Here is a 13,708-nt window from a genome sequence, read left to right on the forward strand (position 1 = left end):
GAGAGAAAGCAAACAGCACTGGCAGAAGGTTGCGTTGATCTGTCGTTCGCCAAAGCGCGGGCCGCAGCGGAGCAAGCGCAGCCGGACGGCCGGCCGACTCTCCGTGAATGGTGTCACTTCCGCCAGTTCTCCGTCTCTGCCGTACCCCCACCCGGCGCTTTCGGAAGCGACGAGGGCGTGCCGGCGGCGGGTTTTTAAGAAGCGATTGCAGCTCTGTTCGCGGATAGAATCGGGAAAAAAATTACACACATGATTTTCAAGGTTCTTTCTTCCCAACCACAGCGTTTCATGCGATTTGCAAACCGTTTCAGCTTCCCTTTAAGGAGGCCGAGGTCTGGTGCCGGTCGACCAACATCAGTCCAGGTGGTAGTTCTAGCACTGTTGAGTTCTGTTTGCGCTCAAGAAGGATTGACGAAGAATCTGAAGAGAGATTGTCCAGACAGGAGCGAAAACTGTTCCAGTTGATCGCAGAACATTTGTAGCGTAAAAGTCGGAAATCTGAGGTGTGAAGACCGATGATGATAGAGTGATAATCACTTCGCCAGCAGTCTGGCTCCATGTGCCAGGAGGGAGTACCTGGACCCGTCCACCACATCACGTCTGGAGCATAGGAAGCACTGCGAGTTTGACGCGCTGGCCGTGTTGCTTTCCCAGGATGGTTGAGCAGAACAAACTGGGCATTCGTGAAGGAGTACGGACCAAGACTGCCACGAGGGCTCGAAGTGGGGTACCCTCAATCCAAGTGAGGGGCGTTAAAGTCACCTCCGACTAAAATCCGACACCCGGAGTACAGCCGACGGACACTTATTAACCAGCCAAGATTAATACGGGAGGAGGCGCCACCGGCTGGTTTAACGTAAAATGAAACGACCACTACGGTTCACTTCTTAAATTTCGCAGCCACTGTCTCTTGATACAACGTGCACCAGTTTTCGAGAGCAAGGCGTACATGCGGAAAACGTGAGTCCACATACACCGCTGTCTTTCCCGGGGGAGCAGCAGTTTGTACACGGCGGTCTATAATTGAAGGAGACATGTAGGTACTGAAGCCTGGAATCGAAGGCAAGGCGTTTGTTTCCTGTAGCAACATGGCCCATCCCTGGAGCTTGTGAATTCGTAATCGGGTCTTGAGCTCTCCCACCTTCGTGGAAATGCCTCTGCAGTTCAACTGCAGCACACCAGCACGACTGGAACTTGCCAATTCTAGTTACTAGCCCAAGCGCTGTAGTATCACTGACGTCAGGTTGGACAACTGGTTGACCATAAACCGGAGCAAAGAAGTCGCAGAGTTGTCCAGTGGCATTGCGGTAATCTGGGAAGAGGCGGCAGGAAATGACACTGGTGGGCGGCAGGAAGGCGCTGTTGCTGCGCCATTGATGGATGTGGCGGGTGATTCAGCTGCCCGTCTACGTCGAGCGAGCAGTTCACGGTGTTCCCGGAGCTTGGTGACCTCCGCTAAAAGACGTGCGATTTGTTCGTCGACGGCGGCCATGTCCTGCGGTAGTTCAGGCACACTGCGCTGCTTTGTTGGCTGTTTTCGGGGGCGGTCGTTTCGCACAGCATCGTTAGAAGGCTGCTGAGCTGAAGGATCATGCGAGGTGTGCTCAGGAAGCTCCGGCCACTCGTCGTCGTCGCACTGGGGAGCTGCGAACCGATTGGATGTCTGTAATGAAGTTATACTGTCATGCATTGGCCAATGCTTAGTCATTCGGCGACGAGTCTTCTGTGTTTCCTTTTGTTTTGTCGGACAGCTTGGAGAGGTTATCTTGTGGCCGCTTCGATACCACTTTCAGACAATAATCAGGCAATAATTTTTTTCTCCTTATCCTTTAACTGAACCCCCTCGCGGACTTGGACGAGCTAGGCTCGTCATTATATGACTGTCTTGTCTGGCACATGACGAGTCCAGCTTGCAGTGAATTTTCTAGCACTCTCTGCCCTGTTTAAGGCGACTATGGCTCGTCCAAGGCATTTTTTATTTTTCGACAGATTGCTGCACGGCTACTAAATTACCATTTTGGTACCGTTTCGGAAAACAAATGTGGCCGTTAAGGGGTTAAAGTCTTCAAATGCTTAAGGCTCAAAAGAGCAAAAGCTTTCGCAGTCAGTGCTGTATTTACGATCACACACCACCTTTCAAAATATTCAGCCATAGATAGCGGCGATACCTCTTTTGGTTCGACTGAAAGCATTATTAAAAGCCACGTGCTGGAGTTCCTGGGGTGACCAGCACAGTAAAGTACGGCAGCGACAGTGCTGCCACAATCAGTCATGGCGCGGCAGTGTTTCAGCACTGGGGAACACAAGTGGTGCCTCAAGGGTTGGTTCGTTAATGTGAAATGTCACGCACTCAGACCTGCTGCTGAAGAAACTTAGCTGCCGTTCCGTGCACATAACGGCATCGTCCTAAAGCCTACAGAAAACACTGAGCTAGCTTTGTTATCTTGGGCGTTAGATTGACTAAATTTTAGAAAGTGGCTGCGTTGATTGCGAGCCCGGTGTCCTTTCAAATTCATGAAAAAATTGCTTGATCAAACAGTTCCTGGACGAGAAAGTCATGACATGTACGCGTCACGATGTTCGACGCTGCGCACACTGCGAGCTTATTGTGCGGGTGAGAACATCTTTGAGACAAACTTCAGTACCGACGGCCGTCGGTCAGCTAATGTTGTTAAATATCTGTTCGGCCTTACTGAGAGGGCTTGGCTCAAAATATAGCCTGTCAAGAAAGTGATGTTGCAGTACACCAGCTTACGGAATTGAGGAGCAAGCAATAAAAAGAGGCAGTTGCACACTGAAAAGATTCTGTTAAGGTTAGGTAGTGGTATGTGATGTTTAACGTCCCAAAGCGACGCCTGGAGCCAAGAGGGACGCTGTGGTGGAGGGCTCCGTATTAATTTAGACCGCATGTGTTCCTTTAACGTACGTTGAGGCCACACAACACGCAGACGCTTTTGCATTTCGCTTCCATGCACTGAAATGAGGTCGCCGCTGCCGAGATTGAACCCGCGACTTTAAAATCAGTATACCAACACCAAAGCCATTGAGCTCCTGTGGGCGGGTACACTGACGTGCCTAAAATGCAGTATTTATTTATTTATTTATTTATTTATTTATTTACCCTAAAGACCCAGAAGAGGGCATTACATAGGGGGGGAATGATGAAAAGAAAGCACACATAACAAATCAACTCATAACAAATGATGGTAAATATACAGAGGGCAGAGTTTGGGTAACATTTGGTTAAGTGCAGTATAACATATTGAAACCACAAAATTCAACACGTTCAAACAAGTGAGTAATAATTAGGGCAAAATAAGTAACTAAGAATACAATGGCACATAAAAGAGGCTCCGGAGCTGTTCAGCACACAAGAAATGGCAAAGCAAAAAAGGACCGCCAAAAAGTCACGGACACGGTAAATCATTCAGCACTCTATGGCGCATTTTCCGTGTTCAGAAATGTTAGTAAAGCTGTTTGAAAAGATGATAATTCAGTATGGCCGACAATGCTGGGTGGAAATGAGTTCCATTCATTTATTGACAAAACCAGCGGTGACTTCTGATATTTTAGTGTGCGAGCGAAAATCGGACGTACCTTATGCGCATGATCCAGGCGAGCTGAACAATGAGGTGCAGGAAAGATATGATTTCTGGAGAATGGCGTTTCGCTATAGTATAAGGTGTGAAATAATGACAACCAGGCGAACTTTCTACGTGTAGCAAGAGGTTGAAGATTCATGGCTTGCTTCATTGCTGATACGCTTTGATGACGTGAGTAGGATGACAGTATGAATCTGACGGCTTTATTTTGTACTGCTTCTAGAGCATTTGTAAGAATCGCGTGGGAGGGGTTCCATATAACAGAAGCGTATTCAACAGATGATCTGATAAGCGTTGTATAAGCGCTGTGCTGTGTTTCAGCGTTCGCAAAGGGTAAACGGCGTTTCAAGAGACCAATTTTTTTAAAGGCTTTATTAGTTATGTATTCAATGTGAGCATCCCAGGTTAAGTTCTGACTGAAAAACACTCCCAGATATTTTATACACGACACGGAGTCAATTCCACTATTATTTAACCGGTAATTATTCTGTGATGTTTCTGCTACGCTAGAGAATCTTACATGCTTAGTTTTACTGACATTAATATCCATCTGCCACGTTGAACACCATTCAGTTAGATCTGTTTGGAGAGCTAGTGCATCAGTCGGGGTGGTTATCTGCCTGTATATTACGCAGTCGTCTGCGAAAAGCCGTATTGATGAAGTAATATTAGAGGCTATGTCGTTTATATAAATTAGAAAAAGTAATGGCCCTAATACTGAGCCCTGTGGGACACCGGATAATACGCGAGTGGGTTTAGAAATGAGGTTCTCAATTTTGACCGACTGGTAACGATCGGTTAGGAATTGCTCGATCCATGTAGTTGTTTTGTCGTCGAGCTGTAAATTTCGGGTCTTTAGCAGTAAGCGTTTGTGGGCAACACGGTCAAAAGCTTTTGTAAAGTCAATGAAAATGGCGTCTGTGAGATGAGACATGTGTAGGGATTGATGAAGGTCAGTCACAAGCTCAAAGAGTTGCGACTGGCATGATCGGTTTTGCCGGAATCCGTGCTGGTTCTCGAGAAGTAAGTTATTTAGGTTCAGATGGTCCATGATGTGGGAAAAGAAGATATGCTCTAGTAGTTTGCAGCAGATACAAGTAAGTGAGATAGGCCTGAAGTTGTTTGGATCGGTGTTACTTCCTGATTTGTGTACGGGAATGATGTGTGCTTGTTTCCAGTCGTCCGGGAGCTGTCAAAGAACAATGTTGAACGCCCTTCTCACGTTTCAGGCGCTGTCATGCTGACTACCTGTCAGCGCATGCCCTTCCCGGAACCTATCAACGCCCGCATGCCTCTTTCCCGCTTCCGAACCGGCGCACCATATTCCCCGAACGGCATCCGACTTCTTGCCGTGGCACTGCATTCCCGATCTGGCGCTCGGATCCCACTTCCCCTGGCAACAATCTTCAATTACGTCATCGGTCACGGGACTCGGCAGGCGCTCCCTACTTAAGCCACTCGCCGACATGGGCCAGTTGGGGCGCGACACCGCTCAAAGAACAATGTTGAACGCCCTTCTCACGTTTCAGGCGCTGTCATGCTGGCTACCTGTCAGCGCATGCCCTTCCCGTAACCTATCAACGCCCGCATGCCTATTTCCCGCTTCCGAACCGGCGCACCATATTCCCCGAACGGCATCCGACTTCTTGCCGTGGCACTGCATTCCCGATCTGGCGCTCGGATCCCACTTCCCCTGGCAACAATCTTCAATTACGTCATCGGTCACGGGACTCGGCAGGCGCTCCCTACTTAAGCCACTCGCCGACATGGGCCAGTTGGGGCGCGACACCGCTCAAAGAACAATGTTGAACGCCCTTCTCACGTTTCAGGCGCTGTCATGCTGGCTACCTGTCAGCGCATGCCCTTCCCGTAACCTATCAACGCCCGCATGCCTATTTCCCGCTTCCGAACCGGCGCACCATATTCCCCGAACGGCATCCGACTTCTTGCCGTGGCACTGCATTCCCGATCGGGCGCTCGGATCCCACTTCTCCTGGCAACAATCTTCAATTACGTCATCGGTCACGGGACTCGGCAGGCGCTCCCTACTTAAGCCACTCGCCGACATGGGCCAGTTGGGGCGCGACACCGCTCAAAGAACAATGTTGAACGCCCTTCTCACGTTTCAGGCGCTGTCATGCTGGCTACCTGTCAGCGCATGCCCTTCCCGGAACCTATCAACGCCCGCATGCCTATTTCCCGCTTCCGAACCGGCGCACCATATTCCCCGAACGGCATCCGACTTCTTGCCGTGGCACTGCATTCCCGATCTGGCGCTCGGATCCCACTTCTCCTGGCAACAATCTTCAATTACGTCATCGGTCACGGGACTCGGCAGGCGCTCCCTACTTATGCCACTCGCCGACATGGGCCAGTTGGGGCGCGACACCGCTCAAAGAACAATGTTGAACGCCCTTCTCACGTTTCAGGCGCTGTCATGCTGGCTACCTGTCAGCGCATGCCCTTCCCGGAACCTATCAACGCCCGCATGCCTCTTTCCCGCTTCCGAACCGGCGCACCATATTCCCCGAACGGCATCCGACTTCTTGCCGTGGCACTGCATTCCCGATCTGGCGCTCGGATCCCACTTCTCCTGGCAACAATCTTCAATTACATCATCGGTCACGGGACTCGGCAGGCGCTCCCTACTTAAGCCACTCGCCGACATGGGCCAGTTGGGGCGCGACACCGCTCAAAGAACAATGTTGAACGCCCTTCTCACGTTTCAGGCGCTGTCATGCTGGCTACCTGTCAGCGCATGCCCTTCCCGGAACCTATCAACGCCCGCATGCCTCTTTCCCGCTTCCGAACCGGCGCACCATATTCCCCGAACGGCATCCGACTTCTTGCCGTGGCACTGCATTCCCGATCTGGCGCTCGGATCCCACTTCTCCTGGCAACAATCTTCAATTACGTCATCGGTCACGGGACTCGGCAGGCGCTCCCTACTTAAGCCACTCGCCGACATGGGCCAGTTGGGGCGCGACACCGCTCAAAGAACAATGTTGAACGCCCTTCTCACGTTTCAGGCGCTGTCATGCTGGCTACCTGTCAGCGCATGCCCTTCCCGGAACCTATCAACGCCCGCATGCCTATTTCCCGCTTCCGAACCGGCGCACCATATTCCCCGAACGGCATCCGACTTCTTGCCGTGGCACTGCATTCCCGATCTGGCGCTCGGATCCCACTTCTCCTGGCAACAATCTTCAATTACGTCATCGGTCACGGGACTCGGCAGGCGCTCCCTACTTAAGCCACTCGCCGACATGGGCCAGTTGGGGCGCGACACCGCTCAAAGAACAATGTTGAACGCCCTTCTCACGTTTCAGGCGCTGTCTTGCTGGCTACCTGTCAGCGCATGCCCTTCCCGGAACCTATCAACGCCCGCATGCCTATTTCCCGCTTCCGAACCGGCGCACCATATTCCCCGAACGGCATCCGACTTCTTGCCGTGGCACTGCATTCCCGATCGGGCGCTCGGATCCCACTTCTCCTGGCAACAATCTTCAATTACGTCATCGGTCACGGGACTCGGCAGGCGCTCCCTACTTAAGCCACTCGCCGACATGGGCCAGTTGGGGCGCGACACCGCTCAAAGAACAATGTTGAACGCCCTTCTCACGTTTCAGGCGCTGTCATGCTGGCTACCTGTCAGCGCATGCCCTTCCCGGAACCTATCAACGCCCGCATGCCTATTTCCCGCTTCCGAACCGGCGCACCATATTCCCCGAACGGCATCCGACTTCTTGCCGTGGCACTGCATTCCCGATCTGGCGCTCGGATCCCACTTCTCCTGGCAACAATCTTCAATTACGTCATCGGTCACGGGACTCGGCAGGCGCTCCCTACTTAAGCCACTCGCCGACATGGGCCAGTTGGGGCGCGACACCGCTCAAAGAACAATGTTGAACGCCCTTCTCACGTTTCAGGCGCTGTCATGCTGGCTACCTGTCAGCGCATGCCCTTCCCGGAACCTATCAACGCCCGCATGCCTATTTCCCGCTTCCGAACCGGCGCACCATATTCCCCGAACGGCATCCGACTTCTTGCCGTGGCACTGCATTCCCGATCTGGCGCTCGGATCCCACTTCTCCTGGCAACAATCTTCAATTACGTCATCGGTCACGGGACTCGGCAGGCGCTCCCTACTTAAGCCACTCGGCGACATGGGCCAGTTGGGGCGCGACACCGCTCAAAGAACAATGTTGAACGCCCTTCTCACGTTTCAGGCGCTGTCATGCTGGCTACCTGTCAGCGCATGCCCTTCCCGGAACCTATCAACGCCCGCATGCCTATTTCCCGCTTCCGAACCGGCGCACCATATTCCCCGAACGGCATCCGACTTCTTGCCGTGGCACTGCATTCCCGATCTGGCGCTCGGATCCCACTTCTCCTGGCAACAATCTTCAATTACGTCATCGGTCACGGGACTCGGCAGGCGCTCCCTACTTAAGCCACTCGCCGACATGGGCCAGTTGGGGCGCGACACCGCTCAAAGAACAATGTTGAACGCCCTTCTCACGTTTCAGGCGCTGTCATGCTGGCTACCTGTCAGCGCATGCCCTTCCCGGAACCTATCAACGCCCGGATGCCTATTTCCCGCTTCCGAACCGGCGCACCATATTCCCCGAACGGCATCCGACTTCTTGCCGTGGCACTGTATTCCCGATCTGGCGCTCGGATCCCACTTCTCCTGGCAACAATCTTCAATTACGTCATCGGTCACGGGACTCGGCAGGCGCTCCCTACTTAAGCCACTCGGCGACATGGGCCAGTTGGGGCGCGACACCGCTCAAAGAACAATGTTGAACGCCCTTCTCACGTTTCAGGCGCTGTCATGCTGGCTACCTGTCAGCGCATGCCCTTCCCGGAACCTATCAACGCCCGCATGCCTATTTCCCGCTTCCGAACCGGCGCACCATATTCCCCGAACGGCATCCGACTTCTTGCCGTGGCACTGCATTCCCGATCTGGCGCTCGGATCCCACTTCTCCTGGCAACAATCTTCAATTACGTCATCGGTCACGGGACTCGGCAGGCGCTCCCTACTTAAGCCACTCGCCGACATGGGCCAGTTGGGGCGCGACACCGCTCAAAGAACAATGTTGAACGCCCTTCTCACGTTTCAGGCGCTGTCATGCTGGCTACCTGTCAGCGCATGCCCTTCCCGGAACCTATCAACGCCCGGATGCCTATTTCCCGCTTCCGAACCGGCGCACCATATTCCCCGAACGGCATCCGACTTCTTGCCGTGGCACTGCATTCCCGATCTGGCGCTCGGATCCCACTTCTCCTGGCAACAATCTTCAATTACATCATCGGTCACGGGACTCGGCAGGCGCTCCCTACTTAAGCCACTCGCCGACATGGGCCAGTTGGGGCGCGACACCGCTCAAAGAACAATGTTGAACGCCCTTCTCACGTTTCAGGTTAGTTATTTAAGCCTCTCTAAAGAATATCGCAGCAGTAATCGTTGCTTGATTTCGGTGTCGTGCCCCGACAGCTTGATGTGGCGAAGGTTGTTTACTCGTGCTTGTTGCGGTGCAGAAATGCTCGCCGCACTCCTTGAACTGGTGCTGTTGATTTCTGGTGATGTCGAGCTTAATCCGGGCCCTCCCAGTTCAGCCGAATTCGAATCTTTGATGGAAACAATAAAACAATTACAAGAAAGTCATTCAACTATACTGCATGAAATTCAACAGCTTAAAACCGCACAATCCTCCCACAACGAATTACTAGTGTCCGTAACAAACCGCGTTGCGGCACTAGAAGCAACACATTCCCCAACACCTACCTCTGAACATAGCGCTACCGCTCAGATCAAGAAAGATATTGCCGTTCTTAAAGCAGCAAGCACTGATACAAGCAACAGGTTACGCAGAAATAATCTTATTTTCCTTGGCTTAAATGACACTAAAGACGAGACATGGCAAGATTCAGAACAAGGAATAATAACACTGTGTGCGGACAAACTGAATCTTCATCTTGATTCCAGAACCATTGAGCGTGCGCATCGCATAGGTAAATTCTCGGAATCGAAGCATCGCCCGATAATAGTTAAATTCACTCATTTCAAAACTAAGGAAAACATCCTGGCATGTGGAACTAAACTAAAAGGCACCAAAATTGCAATCAGGGAAGACTTTGCGGCTCCCACGCGGATGGCACGTTCAAAATTATTGCAGTTTATCCGACCACAGAAATGCCCCTTCAAACTTCGATTCGACAAGCTTCACGTTGGTGACAAATGTTACGCTTTCGACTCCATTTCTAACAGCGTGATGTCACCCAGATCACTGCAATCACTCCCGAAAGCAGTTCTGCTAGCGCTACTTCTCCACATATCAATAACTGACGATCAGTTCGGCTTACCGTATTCCCATCCCGGCACCAACCACCGTCATGCACAAGTCTTAACATCGGATTCACCAACATACGCATAAAACATACGCATACGTATAAAACCCAGCACAACGCTCAAACATAATAATCAGCTTATCAACTATTACAGACAGGCGCCTCACTGCAATTACAGATTTGCAGTCGTTTGTTAACAATATTTAGAATTTCGAAAGCGCAATTACTCTCGTCGCCTATGGATCAAAAATTTGGGCCATTTCTCGCGCCATTTCCCGCCTGCCTGTAGAGAGCGCAGCGCGCCGCCGATCAAATCGCGTATTTCCGTGGCGCACGTACCACGTGACAGTCACTGCACCGTCCGTGCTGTATCAGCGAAGTGCAGGGGAGCCGCGCAGATCGGGTAAAGTGACCTAGAATAAAGAACTTTAGCTCGGGTGGGGCAGAGATTGTCACATGCTACGTGCGCCACCGAGTGACGTGATTTGATGGGCGTCGCGCTGCGCTCTCAACAGGCGCGAGTTTTTCGAATGGAGTGAGGCATTGCCCTAATTTGTTGAGCCAAAGCGGCGCGGGTAATTGCGCTTTTGTCGCTACGTGTGGTATCGTCGCCGAAGCCAGTTCAACTTCTTCTACATCATCACACACACCAAGTGCGCCGGTATTTGATGCATAAGAAATCCGGGAGACGCCATTTTATAGGTATTCGATGCGGCAAGGCCTACTGAACGAGCTTTCAAATGCGTATTTTTGTCGTTAGATATTTCTAACCACGTTGCCGATTAAGGAAATTTAAAACATAGCTCACCTTCGATATTGACGGCCATCAACGTCGCAATATAATCTTGCCCCGTGATTTCAAAACTAAAAAAGTTTATTCGTTAATTTGAGACAATTAATTGTTTATTTAAAGATACATATAAGGTGCATAATGTCCGCCTTGCTGTAAAATCCAGCTAAACAGACCGCATCGACACCTATCTCACACAAATTTTAAAATAAAAAACCTGGGTTGAAAAAAATTCCGCTGTACACGACCGCCATTTCGTTCGTCGCCCGCCGCGGTGGCTGAGTGGTTACGGCGCTCGGCTGCTGGCCAGAAAGACGCGGTTTCGATCCCGGCCGCGGCGGTCGCATTTCGATGGAGGCGAAATTCTATGGGCCCGTGTACTGCGCGATGTCAGTGCACGTTAAGGAACCCCATGTTTCCGAAATTATCCGGAGCCGCCCACTACTGCGTCCCTCATAGCCTGAGTCGCTTTGGGATGTTCCGTAAAGCAAATCAAAACACCAACCATCATTTTTTGTCCATATGTGGAAACCTGGCAGTAATGTACCAAAAACCTGGCAGTAATGTACCAAATTTTCTTCCTTAACCGCAGTACCCTTTGCCGAAAGGGCACATTTTCATATTGTGGCACAGTGGACCAGCAGCTGGTTGATTTTCACTATATTGCGGGAGGTGCGGGATTCGATCCCCAGTGCCGCCGGGTACCCACCGGTAATACAATGGGTACAAGCTTTCCCCTGGTCTGGTGCCCGGCTTAATTGGGGTTAAATGCTTGGGAAATGGGTCTTTGACCCCACCTTAAGTAATCGAAAATATATTTTGCCATGGCGCTCCTTTGGCCATAGATGCTCTTGCGCCATAAAAATCCAAAATCCAATCCAATGCAATTTTTACTATAAATATGACTAGGCGGCATTCCACTGTCGCCGCCGAACTGGTGCGGACAAATAAGCGCAGATTTTCCCACTGTGAACGTGTGCGGCCATCCTTGAGCCAGAGATGTGTTCGCCTGTGAACTTTTGCCGCACACATTGGCCAAAACTTTTCGAAGTTCACATATGGGCGCGTCAAATTAAATGCGGATCGTTGGTGCAGAGGTTCACAGGTCCTTGCGGGCATCATCATTGGTGTCGTTAAGCATATGGCGGTGCATCGTAGTAGCACCGCTTGGACCACAAGGCATTTGCCAGCAAGGAAGACATGCCTCGGGACAGAAGAAAAAAATGATCAGCGTGGAGCGCCAGAGATGCCCTTGCCCTCTTCCTGGTTACGACTATCACGCGCGTGCTGCACTCTAAACAGAAAGGAGTAAAAAAGGGAGTAAGCTGTTCCCTAGCGCATGCGCTAGATGACAGCTTACTCCCTTTTTTACTCCCGTATGGGTGTATCGGTGTTTAGGGTGTGTGAGCTGCAACTTCTGAGGTGTGAGGGCAAGGGCGCTCAGCGGAATCCACAGCATCCGGGAAATGGGATCACACAGAAACACTTTGGAGCCACAGCGCGGACCCACCGAATGAGCCTCGAATATGCTAACCGTCCAACGACGAGAACAGTGCGTGCACAGCGAAATACTTTGAGCGAACACCGGCGTCCTTCAATGCCATTCGGGTTTGATTACTGGTCTCTTTTGCAGCGAGAGATGTTTATGCCGAGCTTCCCCGGATCACAGCGTCGGCCGTCTTGCCCACAGATCAGGGAGAGGAGGAAAGGTAAGGGAAGGGAGCAAGAGCTGAGGGGGAAGGCGCTGCCCATTGGTCGGCGCCTGGCATGTCTCGTGGCTTTAATTCTCTGTTCCGCCCGGCATTGGTCACGCGACGCGTCCGTTGCCGAGTGATATGTAGCGGTTTTCGAATGACGCTTGGCACAGCTAGAATTCATTGCGCCGCAGCTACAAGCGTAATCGCGTTTTCGAAGTACTAAAAGCTGACATTGATATTCGGGCCAGCTAGAAACTTCTCATTGCAGCAAGGTGTCTAACTGCAACAGTAGAAAGTTAACCAGCGTGCTATAGTCATCGTAAATTCCTTCGTTTCTGACGTACTCCCCCGCTAGTGTTACCATGCTGCAAAAGCGGTCTTTATGCTTTAAGCAGCCTACGTTTTTTCTTGAGCTGCACTGAAACACTGAATAATGGGGCGAGGCCACTTTTGTACCGTCCCCTCATTCTGCCTCTCCTCGGTGTGGTGTGTCACTATGCTTTTTTTTTCGTAGTTACTTGTTTCTGACACACCTAAAGGCCCTCACAGGCAAGTTATGACGGGGGGGGGGGGGGGGGCATTGTTATTCTTAACAGCTTATTCATTTTTACATAATGCAGCCCAGTAAGGGGCTATTCCAGAAGGGGGGATATGAAACACACAAAAAGGGCGCGTCCATAGATAGATTCATTCATACGCGCAAGTTACAAATATGGAAAAGTAACTACTATATGCACAAAGGTATTAAACACAAGAAACGATACATAGCAACCAGTAGAAGAAAAAATCAGGAGAAAAAAAGTATAAGCCAACGTGATTAGACCTTTCCATTTGCAGGGTACGATCTCTTTATGTATACTTCTGCGGTACGGCCGTAAAGCTGTTCCACTGCGTGATAGATAAATGATAGGATACCAGTTTAAATTTTAAATCAGGGCACGTCGTGGAGTTTAGTCTTCGAAACATTGCATGGTGTGATTTAACAAAATTTCCGCGAAGGGATAGATGCATGCTCACTAAGTTTATGGAAAAGCGTTTGGGGCGCAAGTTTGCAGTGATGCTTACAGTGATATCGATTCGTTTGAAAATGAGCGAGTTCGGATAAGAGTGCAATTTACGGCAATTCTTCTGCCACCATTCTGGCAATGCCTTTATACCATGGTATTTAACGAATGGCAGAGACATCTGCCTATGTGCTGCGTCCCTATTGAGGCGTCTGGATTCGTGGTCTAGTGTTTTTCGAGAGTCAAGTAATAAAATTT

This window comes from Amblyomma americanum, unplaced genomic scaffold (assembly GCF_052857255.1).
Source record: "Amblyomma americanum isolate KBUSLIRL-KWMA unplaced genomic scaffold, ASM5285725v1 scaffold_224, whole genome shotgun sequence".
Classification (NCBI taxonomy): domain Eukaryota; kingdom Metazoa; phylum Arthropoda; class Arachnida; order Ixodida; family Ixodidae; genus Amblyomma; species Amblyomma americanum.